This window comes from Schistocerca cancellata, chromosome 4, assembly GCF_023864275.1.
Source record: "Schistocerca cancellata isolate TAMUIC-IGC-003103 chromosome 4, iqSchCanc2.1, whole genome shotgun sequence".
Lineage (NCBI taxonomy): Eukaryota > Metazoa > Arthropoda > Insecta > Orthoptera > Acrididae > Schistocerca > Schistocerca cancellata.
Genome location: NC_064629.1, coordinates 178999095 through 179025521, shown reverse-complemented (window position 1 = coordinate 179025521; position 26427 = coordinate 178999095). Strand labels below are relative to the sequence as shown.

Below are 26427 nucleotides of genomic sequence, written 5' to 3'. Positions count from 1 at the left end.
TTCTTCAATGTCCTGAGGGTAGAACAATACACTTACGAGTTTCCAGAATGAGATTTTCACTCTGCAGCGGAGTGTGCGCTGATATGAAACTTCCTGGCATATTAAAACCGTGTGCCGGACCGGGACTCGAACTCGGGACCTTTGCCTTTCGCGGGCAAGTGCTCTACCGAAAGAGCTACCCAAGCACGATTCTCGCCCCGTCCTCACACCTTTACTTCTGCCAGTGCCTCGTCTCCTACCTTCTAAACTTTACAGAAGCCCTCCTGCGAACCTTGCAGAGCTAGCACCCCTGAAAGAAAGGATATTGCGGAGACATGGTTTTGCCACAGCCCGATGGATGTTGCCATAATGATATTTTCACTCTGCAGCGGATTGTGCGCTGATATGAAACTTCCGGGCATATTAAAACCGTGTGCCGGACAGAGACTCGAACTCGGGACCTTTGCCTTTCGCGGGCAAGTGCTCTACCGAAAGAGCTACCCAAGCACGAGTCACGCCCCGTCCTCACAGCTTTACTTCTGCCAGTGCCTCGTCTCCTACCTTCTAAACTTTACAGAAGCCCTCGTGCGAACCTTGCAGAACTAGCACCCCTGAAAGAAAGGATATTGCGGAGACATGTTTTTGCCACAGCCTGATGGATGTTGCCATAATGATATTTTCACTCTGCAGCGGAGTGTGCGCTGATATGAAACTTCCTGGCAAATTAAAAATGTGTTCCGGACCGAGACTCAAACTCGGGACCTTTGTCTTTCGCGGGCAAGTGCTCTACCGAAGGTGAGGACGAGGCGTGAGTCGTGCCTGGGTAGCTCATTCGGTAGAGCACTTCTCCGCGAAAGGCAAAGGTCCCGAGGTCGAGTCTCGGTTCGGCACACAGTTTTAATCAGCCAGGAAGTTTCACTTAAGAGTCGATCGTTGCACCATGAGGAAGATCACCAAACAGAATAACCCTTTTGGAGACCCAGAAGACCGTCGCCATTACTTTAACGGGTGGGGTGCAACTTTGAACTTTTTCTTCGGAAGAGAAGTGGTGTGGCGCCACTCCATGGATTGCCGTTTTGTTTCCGGTTCGTAGTGATGAACCCATGTTTCATCGCTTCTGGCGATGTTCAATAAGTAATCGTCACGATCAGCCACGTAACGCGCAAGCAGCTTCACACAGCTTCATTGCTCCTCGTGATCTTTCGTCAGGCGGCGAGGGACCCAGTCGGCGCACACCTCTGAGTACCCCAACTGGGCCAGCCGGAGTGGCCGAGCGGTTCTAGGCGCTTCAGTCCGGAACCGCGCTGCTGCTACTGTCGCAAGTTTGAATCCTGCCTCGGGCATGGATGCGTGTGATGTCCTTAGGTTAGTTAGGTTTAAGCAGTTCTAAGTTCTAGGGGACTGATGACCTCAGATATTAAGTCCCATAGTGCTCAGAGCCATTTGAACCAACCCCAACTGGTGTACTGGAGTGTCTGCACTACCGACAGAGACGTCGTGGTGTGTAACAAGGTGTGTGATTGGTATCCCTCGGTCACCTCGAGAGTCACACGTGTCTGCGGCCGGCCAGCACGCAGGAGATCGGGCAGGTTTGATCAACCTTGTTGCGATGATCACAAACATCTCGCCCAACGATTTACCGTGTTTTTGTTCACAGACATGCCTCTGTAGACATTTTGCAAGCGCCTTTGAGTATTTGCGATACTCTGGTTTACCGCCAATAGAAACTCAATGACAGCGCTCTGCTTTGAACGTCTCTTCATTAAAGCCGCAATTTTGTAAGCTACGTATAGCGCTACCACCTACCGGAACTTCGTGAAGCTATAGGTGCTGAAACGGTAATATTCCACTATGTACTGCAACAAATTTGGCAACGGCCTTGCCGCAGTGGATACACCGGTTCCCGTGAGATCACCGAAGTTAAGCGCTGTCGGGCGTGGTCAGCACTTGGATGGGTGACCATCCAGGCCGTCATGCGCTGTTGCCATTTTTCGGGGTACACTCAGCCTCGTGATGTCAATAAAGGAGCTACTCGACCGAATAGTAGCGGCTTCGGTCAAGAATACCATCATAACGACCGGGAGAGCGGTGTGCTGACCCCACGCCCATCCTATCCGCGTCCTTCTCTGAGGATGACACGGCGGTCGGATGGTCCCGATGAGCCACTTGTGGCATATAGACGGAGTGGTACTGCAACAAATTTCGTATGTTTTGAACTGTAATTGGCCGAGAAAAAAGAGTGTTGCATTATTTATAGAACGCCCACGTATTAAAATATTACCCTCGGAGTTTTTCTTTTCTACTCGAGATCTTATCCGAGGGGATGTTGACGTCAGAATGACATCACTCCGATTAATATGTGGTGCTATCGAGTCTTGGTCACCTCGGCCATTACTGGACACGAGGCAATTGTCACCATTCGAGACGGAGGCCTGCTGGATTCCATCACCTTATCGCAACCGTCACTGGACCACGGCCAGCATCGCCCCTTCTGCATCCTGTAGCCAGCTTCCACCCAGCGGCAGTCCGCCCCGATAGCTGAATGGTAATATGGAAATGAGCATTGGGCGTCATTGGCCGGGAGTCCCCTTACAGGGCAGGTCCGGCCGCCTTGGTGCAGGTCTTATTACATTCGACGCCACATTGGGCGACCTGCGCGCTGGATGGGGTTGAAATGATGATGAAGACAACACAACACCCAGTTCCTGAGCGGATAAAATCACCGATCCAGCCGGAATCGAACCCGGGCCCATAGGGCGGCAATCCGTCACGCTGACCTTTTTTTTTTATCTCATTTTCTTCGCTGCGTCTGCTCGGGGCGGACGTCATAAGACATTCGTTTAAGTTCGTTGACGATCGATTAACTAAGTTATTTATTACAGACGGCACGTAACCCTCTGACCGAACACGCTGAGTTACTGTGCCGGCGACCTCTCAGCTATCGGGCTGGACAGCTGAATAGTCAGCGTGACGGACTGCCGTCCTAAGCCCCCCCCCCCCCCCCCCCATCTGGCGCGCAGGTCGCCCAATGTGGCGTCGAATGTAATAAGACCTGCACCAAGGCGGCCGGACCTGCCCCGCAAGGGGCCTCCCGGCCAATGACGCCAAACGCTCATTTCCATTACCCAGGGGCAGCAAACACTAACGCACAGAAAACCTGTGTATACCAGTACAACTACCTACAAGGCTATTACAAATGATTGAAGCGATTTCATAAATTCACTGTAGCTCCATTCATTGACATATGGTCACGACACACTACAGATACGTAGAAAAACTCATAAAGTTTTGTTCAGCTGAAGCCGCACTTCAGGTTTCTGCCGCCAGAGCGCTCGAGAGCGCAGTGAGACAAAATGGCGACAGGAGCCGAGAAAGCGTATGTCGTGCTTGAAATGCACTCACATCAGTCAGTCATAACAGTGCAACGACACTTCAGGACGAAGCTCAACAAAGATCCACCAACTGCTAACTCCATTCGGCGATGGTATACGCAGTTTAAAGCTTCTGGATGCCTCTGTAAGGGGAAATCAACGGGTCGGCCTGCAGTGAGCGAAGAAACGGTTGAACGCGTGCGGGCAAGTTTCACGCGTAGCCCGCGGAAGTCGTCGAATAAAGCAAGCAGGGAGCTAAACGTACCACAGCCGACGGTTTGGAAAATCTTACGAAAAGGCTAAAGCAGAAGCCTTACCGTTTACAATTGCTACAAGCCCTGACACCCGATGACAAAGTCAAACGCTTTGAATTTTCGGCGCAGTTGCAACAGCTCATGGAAGAGGATGCGTTCAGTGCGAAACTTGTTTTCAGTGATGAAGCAACATTTTTTCTTAATGGTGAAGTGAACAGACACAATGTGCGAATCTGGGCGGTAGAGAATCCTCACGCATTCGTGCAGCAAATTCGCAATTCACCAAAAGTTAACGTGTTTTGTGCAATCTCACGGTTTAAAGTTTACGGCCCCTTTTTCCTCTGCGAAAAAAACGTTACAGGACACGTGTATCCGGACATGCTGGAAAATTGGCTCATGCCAGAACTGGTGACCGACAGCGCCGACTTCATCTTTCAACAGGATGGTGCTCCACCGCACTTCCATCATGATGTTCGGCATTTCTTAAACAGGAGATTGGAAAACCGATGGATCGGTCGTGGTGGAGATCACGATCAGCAATTCATGTCACGGCCTCCACGCTCTCCCGACTTAACCCCATGCGATTTCTTTCTGTGGAGTTATGTGAAAGATTCAGTGTTTAAACCTCCTCTACCAAGAAACGTGCCAGAACTGCGAGCTCGCATCAACGATGCTCATTGATGGGGACATGCTGCGCCGAGTGTGGGAGGAACTTGATTATCGGCTTGATGTCTGCCGAATCACTAAAGGGGCACATATCGAACATTTGTGATTGCCTAAAAAAAAGCAAAGCATTGTGAAAATATCTCAAATACTCAAATAATAAAGTTATTGTAGAGCTGTGAAATCGCTTCAGTCATTTGTAATAACCCTGTACATACATTCTGAGACAAGAAGAAAATGACCCACCATGGAGGAATTACCCGAATGGGACGGAAATCGTCAGATGTGACGTACATTTACAGACAAATGATTACAATTTCAGAAAAGTTGAATGATTTACTAAAGAGTGGGCGCTTCACAAATTGAACAATTCCATAACGTATTTATTAACATTTAGCCCTTATGTAGGCATTTACTTGGCTTGGCACTGATTGACAGTGTTGTTAGATGTCCTCCTGAGAGATATCGTGCTATATACTGTCATACTGGTGCGTTATATCGTCAAAACCCGAACTGGTAGAAAGGCCCTGCCCACAATGATCCAAACATTTTCACTTGAGGAGGGATTCTGCTACCTTACTGGCCAAGGCAGGGTTTGGCAAGCACGAAGACAAGCAGTAGAAACTCCCTCCGTGTGAGAGCAGTCATTATATTGCTGGAATGTAAGCCTAGGATGGCTTGCCATGAAGGCCAACAAAACGGGTCGTGAAATGTCGTCGAAGTACCGCTGTCCAGTATGTGGGCCGCGGATGCAAACCAGAGGAAAGGAAATGGCACCCCGTAGCGTCACTCTTGGTAGTCGGGCCATATGATGGGTGACAATCAAGTTGGCATCCCACCGCTGTTGTGGGCATCTCCAGACACGTCTTCGCTGGTTATTGGGGCTCACTTCGAAGCGGGACGCATCACTAAAGACAATTCTACTCCAGTCAGTGAGCTGCCAGACCGAGTTTTGAGCATTATGGGCAGGACCCTCCTATCAACTCGGAATTTCGACGATCTAATGCGCCAGTTGGACAGAATTTGGTATGATATTCCTCAAGAGGCTATGCAGGAGGCGTTCAATGAATTCGAAAGTGAAGTTCTATGTACTGACTTGGCAGAAAATCCTAAGCAATTTTGGTCTTATGTCAAAGCGGTAGGTGGATCAAAACAAAATGTCCAGACACTCTGTGACCAAAATGGTACTGAAACAGAGGATGACAGACTAAAGGCCGAAATACTAAATGTCTTTTTCCAAAGCTGTTTCACAGAGGAAGGCTGCACTGTAGTTCCTTCTCTAGATTGTCGCACGGATGACAAAATGGTAGATATCGAAATAGATGACAGAGGGATAGAAAAACAATTAAAATCGCTCAAAAGAGGAAAGGCCACTGGACCTGATAAGATACCAGTTCGATTTTACACAGAGTACGCGAAGGAACTCGCCCCCCTTTTTGCAGCGGTGTACCGTAGGTCTCTAGAAGAGCGTAGCGTTCCAAAGGATTGGAAAAGGGCACAGATCATTCCCGTTTTCAAGAAGGGACGTCGAACAGATGTGCAGAACTATAGACCTATATCTCTAACTTCGATCAGTTGTAGAGTTTTGGAACACGTATTATGTTCGGGTATAATGACTTTTCTGGAGACTAGAAATATACTCTGTAGGAATCAGCATGGGTTTCGAAAAAGACGATCGTGTGAAACCCAGCTCGCGCTATTCGTACACGAGACTCAGAGGGCAATAGACACGGGTTCCCAGGTAGATGCCGTGTTTCTTGACTTCCGCAAGGCGTTTGATACAGTTCCCCACAGTCGTTTAATGAACAAAGTAAGAGCATAGGCACTATCAGACCAATTGTGTGGTTGGATTGAAGAGTTCCTAGATAACAGAACGCAGCATGTCATTCTCAATGGAGAGAAGTCTTCCGAAGTAAGAATGATTTCAGGTGTGCCGCAGGGGAGTGTCGTAGGACCGTTGCTATTCACAATATATATAAATGACCTTGTGGATAGCATCGGAAGTTCACTGAGGCTTTTTGTGGATGATGCTGTAGTATATCGAGAGGTTGTAGCAATGGAAAATTGTACTAAAATGCAGGAGGATCTGCAACGTATTGGCGCATGGTGCAGGGAATGGCAATTGAATCTCAATGTAGACAAGTGTAACGTGCTGCGAATACATAGAAGGAAAAGATCCTTTATCATTTAGCTACAATATAGCAGGTCAGCAACTGGAAGCGGTTAATTCCATAAATTATCTGGGAGTAGGTATTAGGAGTGATTTAAAATGCAATGACCATATAAAATTAATCGTCGGTAAAGCAGATGCCAGACTGAGATTCATTGGGAGAATACTAAGGAAATGAAATCCAAAAACAAAGGAAATAGGTTACAGTACACTTGTTCGCCCACTACTTGAATACTGCTCACCTGTGTGGGATCCGCACCAGATAGGGTTGATAGAAGAGGTAGAGAAGATCCAACGGAGAGCAACGCGCTTCGTTACAGGATCATTTAGTACCCGCGGAAGCGTTATGGAGATGATAGATAAACTCAAGTGGAAGACTCTGCAAGAGAGACGCTCAGTAGCTCGGTACGGCTTTTGTTGAAGTTTAGAGAACATACCTTCACCATGGAGTCAAGCAGTATATTGCTCCCTCCTACGTATATCTCGCGAAGAGACCATGAGGATAAAATCAGAGAGATTAGAGCGCACACAGAGGCATACCGACAATCTTTCTTTCCACGAACAATACGAGACTGGAATACAAGGGAGAACCGATAGAGGTATTCAAAGTACCCTCCGCCTCACACCGTCAGGTGGCTTGCGGAGTATGGCTGTAGATGTAGAAGAGGACATCCAGTAACTCTATCAGGTAATGCCGAGCCCAATAACCGCTCGCATAAGCGCCAGAGATGAACCCACGCGTTACTGACTTGCCCAGTAGGTGAAGCTCTTTCTCTTGAATAAATCATCCACTTTTTTTGAAATTGTGATTATTTTTTGTCTGAACATGTACGGCACATCTACCGATTACCGTCCCATTCGGATAATTACTTTGTGGTGCACCTTTCTTTTTTGTCAATTCAGTACAAGTAGGAGTTAACAGTCCTCGCAATATTGTTATTTAAGCAATTTGTGTGATAAACTAAATGTGTAGTTACATATAGCGGTAATTGAGGAAGTGAACATCTGGAGCGGGGATGAATAGCGAAATATTTTCTCTGTAGAGCTTAGGGTTCGGTAACATGTAGTTCTGATTCTGGAAAACCTACACATTAGCTCAAATTTTATAGATTTTTCTCATCTGGTCATTTCACGAGATGTATGTTGGTCGGAACATTATCTTAAATCTCACGTGGAAGGGTGAGCCAAAGACGGCATTTATTTGGAAGAATATTTAGAATATGTGGAAAGTGTACTAAAAAAAACACTGCCTATAAAACACCTGTCACCCCTTATCTGAAATGTTGTATTGTATTGTATTCCTGTCAGATGGGGTTAATGACTGGTCAGAGATAAAGATGCGTGCGGTTTGCCTCTCCATCCTAATACCACTGTAATTTGTTCACCATCTCACACAGACTAAATGATCGCGTATATGCCGCTATGCATTGGATCTTATCTTCCTATTGCGTTAATGCGACCTAAGACTGACGAACAATACTAACCTTATAATTTTCTGTACATTATATTTATGCAGTCGGTCATTCCAGATGGTTACTTAAAGGTATTTCTACCACTGTTACGGCTTGTATTGATTTGTCGTCAATAGTGTAATTGTACTGTAGTGGATTTCTTAGTCTGTTTGTCCACATAATGCTACATTTACTTCTGAACCTTCTCTGTTTTTCATAAAAAAAAAGAAACCTGAGACGGTTTCTAGATTAAAGCAAAGAACGTGTTTCTACTCCAACCTATTTGGCACTCATAATCTGGCTGTTCTTCTACTGGGTTCATAATCAAGGTGGTAGCACCACATTTTGGCTCGGTAACTGACTTTGTTTTGTTATACGACGAAACAGTATTCAATGCTTTATGGGTGAGTGCCCAGAACTCTCTCTGCCCACGACAAAAAGCCGTTAATGTCAAGTGGTTGTTGTTAGTTTAATCTATGGAAACTGAATTTGGTGTGACGTCACGTGTGCTGTACTGCTGTTGAAATTGCTCGTTAATATTTTATAAAATTTTAGTCTTCAGTTACTTATTTTAAAGTTTATTTGTTTTAATATTCGCTGTAAACGTAACTTATTAGTGGATTTTCATTAATCTCAGTCATTCTTCCTTTGTTATTGACTGGAGTGAGTGTGCTTACGTCGTTCGTCTTAGCCTCGCGCCTCAGTAGTGTGTTTACATTTTGCGGTATTCACTGCAGCTGTTGCGGTTATAAAGATAAGTACTGATAAACTTATTTGTGCACTGTTATACAGTTATTAAATTTAATAATTTTCAGCGGTGTTTCGTGCCGTTTGTAGCGAAATAACGATTTAATAAACTTTTGGAAACGTTCGCGCGCTGTTTTTTAGAGTTTTCTGTGCGTTGAAGTCGTTCAGTAAATTTCGTGCTTTACTTTTAAACTAATGTTTCTTATTGTTTCTTGTGAAATATTTCAGTAAAATTTTCATTCAGTGTTCTAACCTCGTTTATTGTTCTAGTGGCCGTTTGAATTTTTTTGGTTTTAGCTAATAATTTAGTGAACTTTTGTTGGTATTGGTATTAGCTGTGGTGTAGTAGTATTAATACAAGTACACTCCTGGAAACGGAAAAAAGAACACATTGACACCGGTGTGTCAGACCCACCATACTTGCTCCGGACACTGCGAGAGGGCTGTACAAGCAATGATCACACGCACGGCACAGCGGACACACCAGGAACCGCGGTGTTGGCCGTCGAATGGCGCTAGCTGCGCAGCATTTATGCACCGCCGCCGTCAGTGTCAGCCAGTTTGCCGTGGCATACGGAGCTCCATCGCAGTCTTTAACACTGGTAGCATGCCGCGACAGCGTGGACGTGAACCGTATGTGCAGTTGACGGACTTTGAGCGAGGGCGTATAGTGGGCATGCGGGAGGCCGGGTGGACGTACCGCCGAATTGCTCAACGCGTGAGGTCTCCACAGTACATCGATGTTGTCGCCAGTGGTCGGCGGAAGGTGCACGTGCCCGTCGACCTGGGACCGGACCGCAGCGACGCGCGGATGCACGCCAAGACCGTAGGATCCTACGCAGTGCCGTAGGGGACCGCACCGCCACTTCCCAGCAAATTAGGGACACTGTTGCTCCTGGGGTATCGGCGAGGACCATTCGCAACCGTCTCCATGAAGCTGGGCTACGGTCCCGCACACCGTTAGGCCGTCTTCCGCTCACGCCCCAACATCGTGCAGCCCGCCTCCAGTGGTGTCGCGACAGGCGTGAATGGAGGGACGAATGGAGACGTGTCGTCTTCAGCGATGAGAGTCGCTTCTGCCTTGGTGCCAATGATGGTCGTATGCGTGTTTGGCGCCGTGCAGGTGAGCGCCACAATCAGGACTGCATACGACCGAGGCACACAGGGCCAACACCCGGCATCATGGTGTGGGGAGCGATCTCCTACACTGGCCGTACACCACTGGTGATCGTTGAGGAGACACTGAATAGTGCACGGTACATCCAAACCGTCATCGAACCCATCGTTCTACCATTCCTAGACCGGCAAGGGAACTTGCTGTTCCAACAGGACAATGCACGTCCGCATGTATCCCGTGCCACCCAACGTGCTCTAGAAGGTGTAAGTCAACTACCCTGGCCAGCAAGATCTCCGGATCTGTCCCCCATTGAGCATGTTTGGGACTGGATGAAGCGTCGTCTCACGCGGTCTGCACGTCCAGCACGAACGCTGGTCCAACTGAGGCGCCAGGTGGAAATGGCATGGCAAGCCGTTCCACAGGACTACATCCAGCATATCTACGATCGTCTCCATGGGAGAATAGCAGCCTGCATTGCTGCGAAAGGTGGATATACACTGTACTAGTGCCGACATTGTGCATGCTCTGTTGCCTGTGTCTATGTGCCTGTGGTTCTGTCAGTGTGATCATGTGATGTATCTGACCCCAGGAATGTGTCAATAAAGTTTCCCCTTCCTGGGACAATGAATTCACGGTGTTCTTATTTGAATTTCCAGGAGTGTAGTTGCTTTCTGAGTAGGCAGAAAATTTGGAGACCATTATTCTATAAATAGTTCTAATGGTGTAACTGAACTTTGGTAACGTAGACGTATAGTTTTTCTCAGTAACAGTAAAATTTCACCATGAGTGAGAAGCGTGGGCTCTGTCGTAGGTTTGTAAGTAGTGGGTTACGTTGTGGGATTTGTTCAAAGTATTTTCATTGGGGGAAATGCAGTGGGGAAGCCAGTGGTTATTTTAGTGAGATTCTCATCTACAACTACACCCCGCAAGCCACCCAACAGTGTGTGGCGGAGGGCACTTCACGTGTCACTGTCATTACCTCCCTTTCCTGTTGCAGTCGCGTATGGTTCGCGGGAAGAACGACTGCCGGAAAGCCTCCGTGCGCTCTCGAATCTCTCTGATTTTACATTCGTGATCTCCTCGGGAGGTATAAGTAGGGGGAAGCAATATATTCGATACCTCATCCAGAAACGCACCCTCTCGAAACCTGGACAGCAAGCTACACCGCGATGCAGAGCGCCTCTCTTGCAGAGTCTGCCACTTGAGTTCGCTAAACATCTCCGTAACGCTATCACGCTTACCACATAACCCTGTGACGAAACGCGCCGGTCTTCTTCGGATCTTCTCTATCTCCTCCGTCAACCCGACCTGGTACGGATCCAACACTGATGAGCAATACTCAAGAATAGGTCGAACGAGTGTTTTGTAAGCCGCCATCTTTGTTGATGAACTACTTTTTCTAAGGACTCCCTCAATGAATCTCAACCTGGCACCCACCTTACCAACAATTAATTTTATATGATCCTTCCACTTCAAATCGTTCCGTACGCATACTACCAGAAATTTTACAGAAGTACTGCTACCAGTGTTTATTCCGCTATCATATAATCATACAATGAAGGATCCTTCTTTCTAAGTATCCGCAATACATTACATTTGTCTATGTTAAGGGTCAGTTGCCAGTCCCTGCACCAAGTGCCTATCCGCTGCAGATCTTCCTGCATTTCGCTGCAATTTGCTAATGCTGCAACTTCTCTGTATACTACATCACCATCCGCGAAAAGCCGCATGGAACATCGGACACTGTCTACTAGGTCATTTATATATATTGTGAAAAGCAATGGTCCCATAACACTCCCCTGTGGCACGCCAGAGGTTACTTTGACGTCTGTAGACGTCTCTCCATTGAGAACAACATGCTGTGTGCTGTTTGCTAAAAACTCTGCAATCGAGCAACACAGCTGGTCTGATATTCCGTAGGCTCTTACTTTGCTTATCAGGCGACAGTGCGGAACTGTATCGAACGCCTTCCGGAAGTCAAGGATATTGGCATCTACCTGTGGGCCTGTATCTAATATTTTCTGGGTCTCGTGAACAAATAAAGCGAGCTGCAGCTCACACGATCGTTGTTTCCGGAATTCATGTTGATTCCTACAGAGTAGATTCTGGGTTTCCAGAAATGTCATGATACGCGAGCAAAAAAACTTCTAAAATTCTAGAACAGATCGATGTCAGAGATATAGGTCTATAGTTTTGCGCATCGGCTCAACGACCCTTCTTGAAGACTGGGATTACCTGTGCTCTTTTCCAATCATTTGGAACCTTCCGTTCCTCTAGAGGCTTGCGGTACACGGCTGTTAGAAGGGTGGGGGGGGGGGGGGGGGGCCGGCGGCAAGTTCTTTCGCGTACTCTTTGTAGAATCGAACTGGTATCCCGTGAGGTCCAGTGGACTTTCCTGTGTTGAGTGATTTCAGTTGCTTTTCTATTCCTTGGACAGCCATTCCTTGGTCAGCCATTTTTTCGTTTGTGCGAGGATTTAGAGAAAGAACTGCAGTGCGGTCTTCCTCTGTGAAACAGCTTTGGAAAAGGTGTTTGGTATTTCAGCTTTACGCGTGTCATGCTCTGTTTTAATGCCATCATCATCCCAGATTGTCTGGATATGCTGTTTCGAGCCACTTACTGATTTAACGTAAGACTAGAACTTCCTAGAATTTTCTGTCAAGTCGGTACATAGAATTTTACTTTCGAATTCACTGAACGCTTCACGCATAGCCCTCCTTACGCTAACTTTGACATCGTTTAGTTTCTGTTTGTCTGAGAGATTTTGGCTGCGTTTAAACTTGCAGTGAAGCTCTCTTTGCTTTCGCAGTAGTTTCCTTACTTTGTTGTTGAACCACGGTGAGCTTTTCCCGTCCCTCACAGTTTTACTCGGCACGTACCTGTCTAAAACGCATTTTACGATTGCCTTGAACTTTTTCCATAAACACTCAACATTGTCAGTGTCGGAACAGAAATTTTAGTTTTGATCTGTTAGGTAGTATGAAATCTGCCTTCTATTACTCTTGCTAAACAGATAAACCTTCCCCCCTTTTTTTATATTCCTATTTACTTCCATATTCAGGGAAGCTGCAACGGCCTTATGATCACTGATTCCCTGTTCTGCCCTTACAGAGTCGAAAAGTTGGGGTCTGTTTATCAGTAGGTACAAGATCTTATCCTGCGAATGCAGAATCTGTAGTAGAAATATGTTGATAGAGGAGCAGGAGCGTAAGCTCTGTGCGCTTCAGGTGCAGTTACAACGCACAATGGAGGAACTAGGTAGATTGAGGAGGGTGAAGGGTGGTGGGAATGGGAACTGGCAGTTGGCAAGAAGGCAGCTAGGGAGAGGAGGTATTCAGACAGTTTTACTTCCCGTATTTGCAATAGATTTGGCCAACTGTCAGTTGAGTGGAGAGGAGCCTCGTGTAGCTGTAGATGTAGGGAACATGCAGCAGTCCTCACAAGGGAACCTCCCCATCGCACCCCCTCAGATTTAGTTATAAGTTGGCACAGTGGATAGGCCTTGAAAAACTGAACACTGATCAATCGAGAAAACAGGAAGAAGTTGTGTGGAACTACGAAGAAAATAAGCAAAATATACAAACTGAGTATTCCATGCGCAAGATAGGCAACATCATGGATAATCTGAGCTCAGGAGCGCCGTGGTCCCGTGGTTAGCGTGAGCAGCTGCGGAACGGGAGTTCCTTGGTTCAAGTCTTCCCTCGAGTGAAAAGTTTACTTTTTTATTTTCGCAAAGTTATGATCTGTCCGTTCGTTCATTGACGTCTCTGTTCACTGTAATAAGTTTACTGTCTGTGTTTTGCGACCGCACCGCAAAACCATGCGATTAGTAGACGAAAGGACGTGCCTCTCCAATGGGAACCGAAAACATTTGATCGCAAGGTCATAGGTCAACCGATTCCTCCACAGGAAAACATGTCTGATATATTCAATACGACACTGGTGACGGCATGTGCGTCACCTGACATGAATATGTTGTCGACCAACCTAACTTGTACACTTGGCGAATGGGTAAAAACATTCTTCTACCTTGCCCGATTTAGGTTTTCTTGTGGATGAGATAATCAGTCCCAAAAAAGCGATGAAAACATAAAAGTTTGTCAGATAATAATTGTCTGAAAATAAAAAATTGAACTTTTCACTCGAGGGAAGACTTGAACCAAGAGCCTCTCGTTCGGCAGCTGCTCACGCTAACCCCGGGACCACGGCGCTCTTGAGCTCACATTATCCTTGATGTTGCCTATCTTCCCATGGACTACTCAGTTTTTATATTTTGCTTATTTTTTTCATAGTTCCATACAACTTCTTCCTGTTTTCTCGATTGATCTGTGTTCAGTTTTTCAAGGCCTATCCACTGTGCCAACTTGTAACAAAATCTGAGGGGGTTGCGATGGGGAGGTTCCCTTGTCAGTAGTTAGGAGGCCTAGGTTAGTTGCAAAGTCTAACAGAAAGAAGGTTCTGCTGCTAGGTAGTTCTCACGATAGAGGTGTGGGCCAGCAGTTGTAGGAAGTGTTGGGGAGTCAGTACCAGGTCACCAGCTTTGTCAAGGGTAGTGCAGGGTTGGCTCAAGTGACTGACAGCATAGGGGAGTTAGGTAGGAATTTTACAGAGGATCAGGTAGTGATAGTGGGTGGAGCAGGGAACAATCTTGATAGGGACTGGGAATATGATGGAAGTGGTGACCTGGTAAAGATAGCTACTCAAACTGGTGGTACGAAGGGCATATCGTGCAACTGTTTCGGCATCATGATCGGCCTCACCTTAAGGCGGATGTTAGGTCCATTAACATGGGGATGGACCGAGCGAGGTGGCGCAGTGGTTAGCACACTGGCCTCGCATTCGGGAGGACGACGCTTCAATCCCGCGTCCGGCCATCCTGATTGAGGTTTTCCGTGATTTCCCTAAATCGCTCCAGGCAAATGCCGGGATGGTTCCTTTCAAAGGGCACGGCCTACTTCCTTCCCTAATCCGATGAGATCGATGACCTCGCTGTCTGGTCTCCTTCCCCCCAAAACAACCAACCAACCAACATGGGAATGGGGAGGGCGCTGATGTCAGAGGGCATGGGTCACAGCTCAGTGGTGCCAGTTCAGTCTAACAGTACATCGGCTTTCACTAGGCATGGCCTGCACCTCAATAGGTGTGGGAAGGGGAGGCTGACTAAGCCTATAGGCTACGGTGGTGGTTGTAGTGTCACTCATGGAAAAATTCCTGTAGTAGTTGGTGTTAGAGCTATACCTTTTTTTACATTGAAGTCAGCTGATAGGTGTACCTCCTTAAAGGAAGTCTCTCTAACTAAGGCCTCACCTTCCAAGGATGTAATGTTTCCAAATAGAGAAGGAATTAGCATATTTCATCTAAATATGAGGTATTAGAGATAGTTTGTGAACTGCTTATAGATGTTGACTCTGAGATTACTGGTAAATCAGAGCACCGCTTAAATAATTTAATTCAGAGGCTTCCTTTACCAGGCTACAGATTAGCTGGCTGTTTCTCAAGTAGTTCCTTGTGGGGTGGGAGACTGTCTATGTACGTACAGGGTGTTTCAAAAATGACCGGTATATTTGAAGCGGCAATAAAAACTAAACGAGCAGCGGTAGAAATACACCGTTTGTTGCAATATGCTTGGGACAACGGTACATTTTCAGGCAGACAAACTTACGAAATTACAGTAGTTACAATTTTCAACAACAGATGGCGCTGCGGTCTGGGAAACTGTATAGTATGATATTTTCCACATATCCACCATGCGTAGCAATAATATGGCGTAGTCTCTGAATGAAATTACCCGAAACCTTTGACAACGTGTCTGGCGGAATGGCTTCACATGCAGATGAGATGGACTGCTTCAGCTGTTCAATTGTTTCTGGATTCTGGCGGTACACATGGTCTTTCAAGTGTCCCCACAGAAAGAAGTCACAGGGGTTCATGTCTGGCGAATAGGGAGGCCAATCCACGCCGCCTCCTGTATGTTTCGGATAGCCCAAAGCAATCACACGATCATCGAAATATTCATTCAGGAAATTAAAGACGTCGGCCGTGCGATGTGGCCGGGCACCATCTTGCATAAACCACGAGGTGTTCGCAGTGTCGTCTAAGGCAGTTTGTACCGCCACAAATTCACGAAGAATGTCCACATAGCGTGATGCAGTAATCGTTTCGAATCTGAAAAATGGGCCAATGATTCCTTTGGAAGAAATGGCGGCCCAGACCAGTACTTTTTGAGGATGCAGGGACGATGGGACTGCAACATGGGGCTTTTTGGTTCCCCATATGCGCCAGTTCTGTTTATTGACGAAGCCGTCCAGGTAAAAATAAGCTTCGTCAGTAAACCAAATGCTGCCCACATGCATATCGCCGTCATCAATCCTGTGCACTATATCGTTAGCGAATGTCTCTCGTGCAGCAATGGTAGCGGCGCTGAGGGGTTGCCGCGTTTGAATTTTGTATGGATAGAGGTGTAAACTCTGGCGCATGAGACGATACGTGGACGTTGGCGTCATTTGGACCGCAGCTGCAACACGGCGAACGGAAACCCGAGGCCGCTGTTGGATCACCTGCTGCACTAGCTGCGCGTTGCCCTCTGTGGTTGCCGTACGCGGTCGCCCTACCTTTCCAGCACGTTCATCCGTCACGTTCCCAGTCCGTTGAAATTTTTCAAACAGATCCTTTATTGTATCGCTTTTCGGTCCTTTGGTTACATTAAACCTCCGTTGAAAACTTCGTCTTGTTGCAACAACACTGTGTTGTAGGCGGTGGAATTCCAACACCAGAAAAATCCTCTGTTCTAAGGAAAAAACCATGTTGTCTACAGCACACGTGCACGTTGTGAACAGCACACGCTTACAGCAGAAAGACGACGTACAGAATGGCGCACCCACAGACTGCGTTGTCTTCTATATCTTTCACATCACTTGCAGCGCCATCTGTTGTTGAAAATTGTAACTACTGTAATTTCGAAAGTTTGTCCGCCTGAAAATGTACTGTTGTCCCAAGCATATTGCAACAAACGGTGTATTTCTATCGTTGCTCGTTTAGTTTTTATTGCCGTTTCAAATATACCGGTCATTTTTGAACACCCTGTAAAAAACAGTATTCCATTTGAGTCCATAGACGTACCACGACACTGCACTGAACAGATATGGGAACGTTGTGCAGGGGCAATTGAATTTAGTGAAACTAAACTTCTAATTGTTGTTGTTTGTAGGTCCCCTAACTCCGACTTCATAGCATTTCTGATCAAGCCAGAGGGTTTTCTTGATTCAATTTAAAGGGAGTACCAGAAATTAATTATATGTGGTGACTTAAATATTAATTTTGTATATGATGGTGCAAGAAAAAAGATGTTGGTAGATCTAAATTCATATGATCTGATGCATACTGTGTTTTTTCCAATTAGGGTGCGGGATTCTTCCTTACTAGATGGGCATTTTGTTAGTAAAAGTGTGAATGGCCTTTCAGACCATGATGAACAAATTTTAACACTAAAAGGCTTTTGCCGGCCCCGGTGGCCGAGCGGTTCTAGGTGCTCAGTCCGGAACCGCGTAATTGCTACGGTCGCAGGTTCGAATCCTGCCTCGGGCATGGATGTGTGTGATGTCCTTAGGTTAGTTAGGTTTAAGTAGTTGTAAGTTTTAGGGGACTGATGACCTCAGATGTTGAGTCCCATAGTGCTCAGAGCCATTTGAACTAAAAGGCTTTTGTACTCCAACCATTGTCATGGATTTTTAAACCTTGCCAAGGGGCAATAGTGGCAGGATGTTTATAGTGCCGATAACATAGATGATAAATACAACGCTTTCCTTAACACATTTCTCATGCTCTTTGAGAGTTGCTTTCCATTAGAACGTTCTAAACGGGGTACTATCAGTGATAGGCAGCCTGGGTTGCTGACTAGTGGGATATCTTGTAGAACAAAGTGGGAATTATATCGAAATGTTAGTAGTCACAATCAAGCTACTGTAGCCCATTACAGACAGTATTGTGAGGTGCTTAAAAATGTTATTAGGAAGGCAAAGAGTATGTGGTATGCAAATAGAATAGCTAATTCACAGAATAAAATTAAAATCATATGGTCAGTTGTGAAGGAAGTGTCTGGTCAGTAGCACAAGGTCGAAGATATAAAGTCAGTTCGCAGTAAAAATATTTGTTACTGATAAATCAGATATATGTACAGTATTTAACTATCATTTTCTGAGCATTGCTGGTGAATTAAATAAAAATTTAGTGGCTACAGGAAATCATAACTTTCTTGGCAAATGCCTTTCCGAGACTGATGTCTGAAATACTCCTCTGTGACACAGACAAGAGGGAGATTGAGTCAATAATTAAACCACTGAAGACTAAGGACTTTCATGGTTATAATGGAGTGTCTAGCAGAATATTTAAGTACTGTGATGCACATGTTAGCCCTGTATTTATCCATATCTGTAATTCCTCCTTTAGGAATGGTCAGTTTCCTGAACGATTAAAGTACTCAGTAGTAAAGCCGCTTTATAAAAAGGGAGAAAGGGATAAGGTAGATAATTTTAGACCTATTTCTATGCCATCAGTTTGCAAACATTATTGGAAAGGCTGTGTATGTAAGGATAATTGATCATTTTATATCACACGATTTGCTATCAAATGTACAGTTTGCCTTTAGCAGTCGTTTAACAACTGAAAATGCTATATTCTCTTTTCTCTGTGACGAACTGGATGGGCTAAACAAAAGGTTTCGAACGCTTGGCATAATTTTTGATTTAACTAAGGCATTTGATTTTGTTGATCACAAAATATTGCTCCAGAAGTTGGACCATTATGGAATACGTGGAATAGCTCACAATTGGTTCACCCCTTACTTTAGCAACAGACAGCTAAAGGTCATCATTCACAATGTTGATAACGGATGTGATGTGGGGTCTGAGTGGGGTACTGTCAAGTGGCGGGTGCCCCAGGGATCAGTGTTGGGGCCGCTCCTGTTCTTTATTTATATAAATGATATGCCCTCTAGTATTATGTGTAACTCTAAAATATTTGTTTGCTGATGAAACTAGCTTGGTGGTAAAGGATGTTGTGTGCAACACTGGCTCGGTTTCAAATAGTGCAGTACACGACCTAAGTTCATGACTTGTAGAAAATAAACTACCGCTAAATCACAGTAAGATTCAGTTTTTACAGTTTCTAACAAACAATTCAACAAAACCTGACGTTTTAATTTCACAGAATGGGCATATGACACGTGAAACCGGACAGTTCAAATTTCTAGGTGTTCAGATAGTAAGCTGTCGTGAAAGCCCACGTTCAGGATCTTGTTCAAAGACTTAATACTCCCACCGGCCGGGGTGGCCGAGCGGTTTTAGGCGCTACAGTCTGGAACCGCGCGTCCGATAGGGTCGCAGGTTCGAATTCTGCCTCGGGCATGGATGTGTGTGATGTCCTTAGGTTAGTTAGGTTTAAGTAGTTCTAAGTTCTAGTGGACTGATGACCTCAGAAGTTGAGTCCGATAGTGCCAGAGCTATTTGAACCATTTAATACTGCCATTTTTACTATTCGTACGGTATCAGGAGTGAGTGATCGTTCGACACGAAAATTAGTCTACTTTGCTTATTTTCATTCGCTTAGGTCGAATGGTATTATATTTTGAGATAACTCTTCCCATTCTAAAAAGACATTTTTGACTCAGAAACGGGCGGTTCGGGCAATAAGTGGTGTAAGTTCACGAGCCTCTTGTCGATCCCTGTTCACACACACACACACACACACACACACACACACACACACACACACACACACACATATACATATACATATATATATATATATATATATATATATATATATATATATATATATATATATATATATATATATTACTCCTTACTGTCATTTTTGTTAACAATATTAACTTATTCCAAAGAATAAGCAACTTTCAGTCAGTTAATAATCGGCAGAAATCAAACCTGCATTTGGATCAGACTTCCTTAACTCTTGTGCAAAAAGGTGTGCAGTATACTGCTGCATCCATTTTCAATAAGCTACCACTCGAATTAAAAAATCTTAGCAGTAATCCAGGCTCTTTCAAATCGAAACTGAAGAGTTTCCCCATGGGTCACTCCTATTCTGTCGAGGAGTTCCTTGAAAAATTAAGCTGATTCATATGGTATTGTTGATTGCGTATACTTAAACTTATGGACTGACTTTTTTCGGGTTCATAAACATATATTTTTGTCTGTTATTACTTTTATGTTGTAATTTCGTGTACTGACACGTTACATGACCTTATGACCTTGGATATTTGCTCCTCAATTTGGTCCTACGGAACTTGAATGTAAATAAAATAAAAACTAGTCACTGTGCATCTCAGGATACAAAACCGTTCAGTTGATTTACGTAGATTGGTCCCAGAATTGATTATCATCAGTATATATAAAGACGTGGGCTATCATGATTGGTAGACAGCAACTGCGATAGCGCTGTAGGTAACCCACCAGCTCGCCTAGCCATCAATGCTGTGTTGGTGTCCGCCAATATTTATCTTTTGACCGCCAACAAGTTTAAATGTGTTAATATTGGGATAACATCTGACACTGAGTTCGAAGATATAATAGAAACAGAAAATGTATGGGGTATCAAGGTGAGACTCATTCCAATAGTGGGAGCAGCTGCGTAGGAATGTGGCATATATCGTGGCTAAGTTGACAATCACATACAGTCCTTTCTATCTCAACATTCATGCGGTTCACAGCAACAGCAGCAGAAACAACACTATCAGAGGTTGAATAGTCAATGTGTTTGAAGAGGCTATGTTGAAACTCAGTACTATTGCATAGTGTATTTCTTAAGCTCAAAGTACTGCAAAAATATGTGATTTGCAGGATTCAGTGCTTTATGGGTGAGTGCCAAAACACTGTCTGCCCACGACACAAAGCCGTCAATGGCAAATGGTTGTTGTTAATCTATGAATTTTTTTGTAGGCATTAAAATGATATCGCAATGTAGCCCCAGAGCAGGCATCTTGGCTGTGCTCAAAACTATCCGAACGATCTGAATTTTTGCGCAATGTTCAAATGTGTTTACACAGAAAACGTTAAAAAGGTCTATACAGGGTGTTACAAAAAGGTACGGCCAATCTTTCAGGAAACATTCCTCACACACAAATAAAGAAAAGATGTTATGTGGACATGTGTCCGGAAACGCTTAATTTCCATGTTAGAGCTCAATTTAGTTTCGTCCACCTACGCTTAATGCAGCACGTTATCATGATTTCATACGGGATACTTTACCTGTGCTGCTAGAACATGTGCCTTTACAAGTACAACACAACATGTGGTTCATGCACGATGGAGCTCCTGCACATTTCAGTCGAAGTGTTCGTAAGCTTCTCAACAATAGATACGGTGACCGATGGATTGGTAGAGGCGGACCAATTCCGTGGCCTTCACGCTCTCCTGACGTCAACCCTCTTGATTTTCATTTATGGAGGCATTTGAAAGCTCTTATCTACGCAACCCCGGTACCAAATGTAGAGACTCTTCGTGCTCGTATTGTGGACGGCTGTGATACAATACGCCATTCTCCAGGGCTGCATCAGCGCATCAGGGATTCCATGCGACGGAGGGTGGATGCCTGTGGACATTCTTCGTTCAAATGGCTCTGAGCACTATGGGACTTAACATCTGAGGTCATCAGTCCCCTAGAACTTAGAACTACTTAAACCTAACTAACCTAAGGACATCACACACATCCATGCCTGAGGCAGGATTCGAACCTGCGACCGTAGCAGTCGCGCAATTCCAGACTGAAGTGCTTAGAACCGCTCGGCCACCACGGCCGGCTGTGACCGAACTGATGCTGCTTACAAGAAAGGCGGGGGTTGGCTTTGCATGTTATATGGTCGTTAGGAATATCTTTCTTAAAAACGAATAAAAACATTAAAATGCAAGTTAATACGCCCTGAAAAAGCCTAGCTAATAGGGTGAACTTTTTTGAATGCTACGTAGCTACATTCGAACGGGAAAAAGAGTAATGGTTTAAAATTTAGGCACTGCGGGATAATATTAAGTCACCAGGTGTGTATTGCATCAGGTGTGAGATTTCAAGTACGGGGTGTACATAAAGTCCGGGAACACTTTCAATTATTTATTGCACAAGAACTTAACATTGTACAGATGTCATACGTATTGCATTTTGAAGAGAAACTCTGAAAGTTTTTTTTACAAATATTCGATATACGAACCATGAGTGACCTGGCAGACATCAATACGGTAATCGAATTCTTGCCATACCTGTCCCAGCTTGGCATCGTCGACTGTGGCAGTCGCTTCCCGTATTCACTCCTGGAGCTCCGCTACACCACGTGGTACAGGCGGTATATACGCGTGATCTTTAATGTGTCCCCACAAAAAAAGTCTCACAGAGTGAAATCTAGTGATCGGGGAGGCAATTTCATGAAACAGCTGTCCCCTTCTGTAGCACGGCCGATCCATCGATGCGGCAGCTTCGCGCTCAGGTACCCACGAACTTCACGATGAAAATGGGGTACAGCCCCATCCTGCTGAAAGATGAACGGAGAGTCCGATTGCATTTGAGGCGTCAGCCATTGCTGGAACATGTCCAAGTAGAAATATCCAGTGACTGTGCTCTCGGCAAAGAAGAATGGCCCGTACAGTTTTCGACGTGACAAGGCACAAAAAACATTTACCTTGGGGAATCACGCTAAAATTCAATTCATTCCTGTGGATGCTTTGTACCCCAGATCCGACAATTATGACTGCTCACTTTCCCCTTAGTGTGAAAAGTGGCTTCGTGCCAAAAAATTAAGCGATCAATAATTTCATCCCCATTCAATTGTTGCAACTGCGAATAAAACTCAAAACGCTTGTCTTTGACGTCATTGAGCTTCTGCACTAGCTCCAATTTGGTTTCATAGACAGCTTCTGTCGCGGGACTTTCCACACTGTCATTGGAGCCATTTCGAGTTCACGGAATGCACGACGCACCGATTTCTTTGGATTCCTTATGAATATCTCTTGTACGCGCTCCACATTCACTTCACTCACACTGGGACGTCCGCTTCTCTTTGCCGGGCACAAGCAACCTGTCGTAACGAATTTGTTGTGCCAGTGGTAAATGGCCTCCCTTGTTGTTGGCTTCTTACCGTACTTGGTTCTAAACATACGTTGAACAGCTGCAGCACACTTGTTTTGTCGAACTCCAACACACGGAAAGCTCGCTCCGCACCTGAACTCGCCGTGTTTGCGACTAGCCCTGAATATCGGCAAATTACCAAACTACACTGTGGCGGTATAGATGAAAAAAACTTTCAGTGTGTCTCTTCAAAATATCTACATTTATACTCCGCAAGCGGAGGGCGGAGGGCACTTTACGTGCCAATGTCATTACCTCTCTTTCCTGATCCAGTCGCGTATGGTTCGCGGGAAGAACGACTGCCGGAAAGCCTCCGTGCGCGCTCGAATCTCTCTAATTTTACATTCGTGATCTCCTCGGGAGGTATAAGTAGGGGAAGCAATATATGCGATGCCTCATCCAGAAACGCACCCTCTCGAAACGTGGACAGCAAGCTACACCGCGATACATAGCGCCTCTCTTGCAGATTCTGCCACTTGAGTTTGCTAAACATCTCCGTAACGCTATTACGCTTACCAAGTAACCCTGTGACGAAACGCGCCGCTCTTTTTTGGATCTTCTCTATCTCCTCTGTCAACCCGACTTGGTACGGATCCCACACTGATGAGCAATACTCAGGAATAGGTTGAACGAGTGTTTTGTAAGCCACCTCCTTTGTTGATGGACTACATTTTCTAAGGACTCTCCCAATGAATCTCAACCTGGCACCCACCTTACCAACAATTAATTTTATATGATCATTCCACTTCAAATCGTTCTGTCCGCATACTCCCAGATATTTTACAGAAGTAACTGCTACCAGTGTTTGTTCCGCTATCATATAATCATACAATAAAGGATCCTTTTTTCTATGTATTCGCAATACATCACATTTCTCTATGTTAGGGGTCAGTTGCCACTCCCTGCACCTAGTGCCTATCGGCTGCAGATCTTTCTGCTTTTCGCTGCATATGTATGATATCTATACACTGTTTGGTTCTTGCGCAATAAATAACTGAAAGTGTTCCCGGCCTTCATGTACACCCTGTTTATAGGCCAGATAGAAAGAAGCTCTGAGGCCCGTTTTAGAGAACATCGAGCCCAAGGTCGGTTTTAAGCACCCATTCACGTGAAGCAGCCCATTCAGTTACCTGCCTCCATTCAAATTTGCAGATACTGCACTATGAAAATAAAGGTATTACACTCAAAATTTTAGAGGAAGTTGAAATTTATCGTTCTGGCGCTGCAGTCCGGAACCGCGGGACTGCTACGGTCGCAGGTTCGAATCCTGCCTCGGGCATGGGTGTGTGTGCTGTCCTTAGGTTAGTTAGGTTTAAGTAGTTCTAAGTTCTAGGGGACTGATGACCTAAGATGTTGAGTCCCATAGAGCTCAGAGCCATTTGAACCATTTTTGAAATTTATCGGCCACTAAAGAGTTCCCCAAAACTACAGTAACCCGCACACAGTAGTGCGCCATAAAAGTGTGCTATCCAAGTTTGATTGTCTACGTAGGTAAGTTAGCCCACCAAGGTGTTGTATTTCTACAGGACACTTATTTTTTGTTGTGACTTTTGTTTTCGTAAGACTTGATTTTCTTTTGATTTCTTGTCAATTAACATTACTGGCTTTTTTAAAGAAAGCTTTATGTGCCCTGCAATACTGTGGATATGTTATATCTTGGGTGGTTCTAAAAATAATGCAATGTAGCATTCAAAAACGGTCACGCTTATTACCTAGGATTTTTCAGGTTGTATTAACTCGCATTTTAATATTTTCATTCGTTCTTAACTAGAAATGTTTCTAAAAAAGATATTCCTAATGACGATGTAACATGCAAAGCCAACCCCCGCCTTTGTAATAGGCAGCATCAGTTCGGTCTAGCGCCACCTCGCCCACGTGGGCACCTCAGTGTTGTCTATGACGTAGTAAGACATTCGAGACTTTATTATACTTCTCTGTCGAAGTTACGACGTGCTTATTTCGTGTTTTTAGTTTGTTCCCATAATTACACGGGAGTCAGAAATTTAAATACACTACTGGCCATTAAAATTGCTACACCAAGAGGAAATGCAGATGATAAACGGGTATTCATTGGACAAATATATTTTACTAGAACTGACATGTGATTACATTTTTACGCAATTTGAGTGCATAGATCCTGAGAAATAAGTACCCAGAACAACCACCTCTGGCCGGAATAACGGCCTTCATACGCCTGGGCATTGAGTCAAACAGAGCTCGGATGGCGTGTACAGGTACAGCTGCCCATGCAGCTTCAACACGATACCACTGTTCATCAAGAGTAGTGACTGGCGTATTATGACGAGCCAGTTGCTCGGCCACCATTGACCAGACGTTTTCAATTGGTGAGAGATCTGGAGAATGTGCAGACCAGGGCAGCAGGCGAACATTTTCTGTATCCCGAAAGGCCCGTACAGGACCTGCAACAGGCCGTCGTGCATTATCCTGCTGAAATGTAGAGTATCGCAGGGATCGAACGAAGGGTAGAGCCACGGGTCGTAACACATTTCAAATGTAACGTCCACTGTTCCAAGTGCCGTCAGTGCGAACAAGAGGTGACCGAGATGTGTAACCAGTGGCACCCCATACGATCACGCCGGGCGATATGTCAGTATGGCGATGACGAATACACGCTTCCAATGTGCGTTTACCGCGATGTCGCCAAACACGGATGCGACCATCATATGCTGTAAACAGAACTTGGATTAATCCGAAAAAATGACGTTTTGACATTCGTGCACCCAGATTCGTCGTTGAGTACACCATCGCTGGAGCTCCTGTCTGTGATGCAGCGTCGAGGGTAACTGCAGCCATGGTCTCCCAGCTGATAGTCCATGCTGCTGCAAACGTCGTCGAACTGTTCGTGCACATGGTTATTGTCTTGCAAACGTCCCCATCTGTTGACTCAGGGATCGAGACGTGGCTGCACGATCCGTTCCAGCCATGCGAATAAGATGCCTGTCATCTCGACTGCTAGTGATACGAGACCGTTGGGATCCAGCACGGCGTTCCGTATTACCCTCTTGAACCCACCGATTCCATATTCTGCTAACAGTCATTGGATCTCGACCAACGCGAGCAGCAGTGTCGCGATACGATAAACCGCAATCGCGATAGGCTATAATCCGACCTTATCAAAGTCGGAAATGTGATGGTACGCATTCTCCTCCTTACACGAGGCATCACAACAACGTTTCACCAGGCAACGCCGGTCAACTGCTGTTGGTGTATGAGAAATCGGTTGGAAACTTTCCTCATGTCAGCACGCCACGGCGCCAACCTTGTGTGAATGCTCTGAAAAGCTAATCATTTGCACATCACAGCATCTTCTTCCTGTCGGCTAAATTTCGCGTCTGTAATACGTCATCGTCGTGGCGTAGCAATTTTAATGGCCAGTAGTGTAGCTTTATCCTGCTTCCTGTCACAGGTGCAACGCGACCTCAGACACGATGATCATAGGTAACTGCTTTTAGCGCGCTATTCGTTTAATCTTGACGGTGGACTATAGGACTGGGTTCGTAGCATCTACTTTCCACTAACATGTTTG

The 26427-nt window shown here is 45.3% G+C and overlaps 1 protein-coding gene and 1 pseudogene across 1 annotated transcript in view; one reads left to right on the top strand and one right to left on the bottom strand.

The window, feature by feature from the left end:
• The window catches only part of LOC126184830 (organic cation transporter protein-like), a 185464-nt gene that overhangs the window by 113839 nt on the left and 45198 nt on the right, over positions 1–26427 (bottom strand). The gene's annotated exons all lie outside the window — the stretch shown is intronic.
• LOC126185537 (5S ribosomal RNA) lies at positions 1849–1966 on the top strand (annotated as a pseudogene).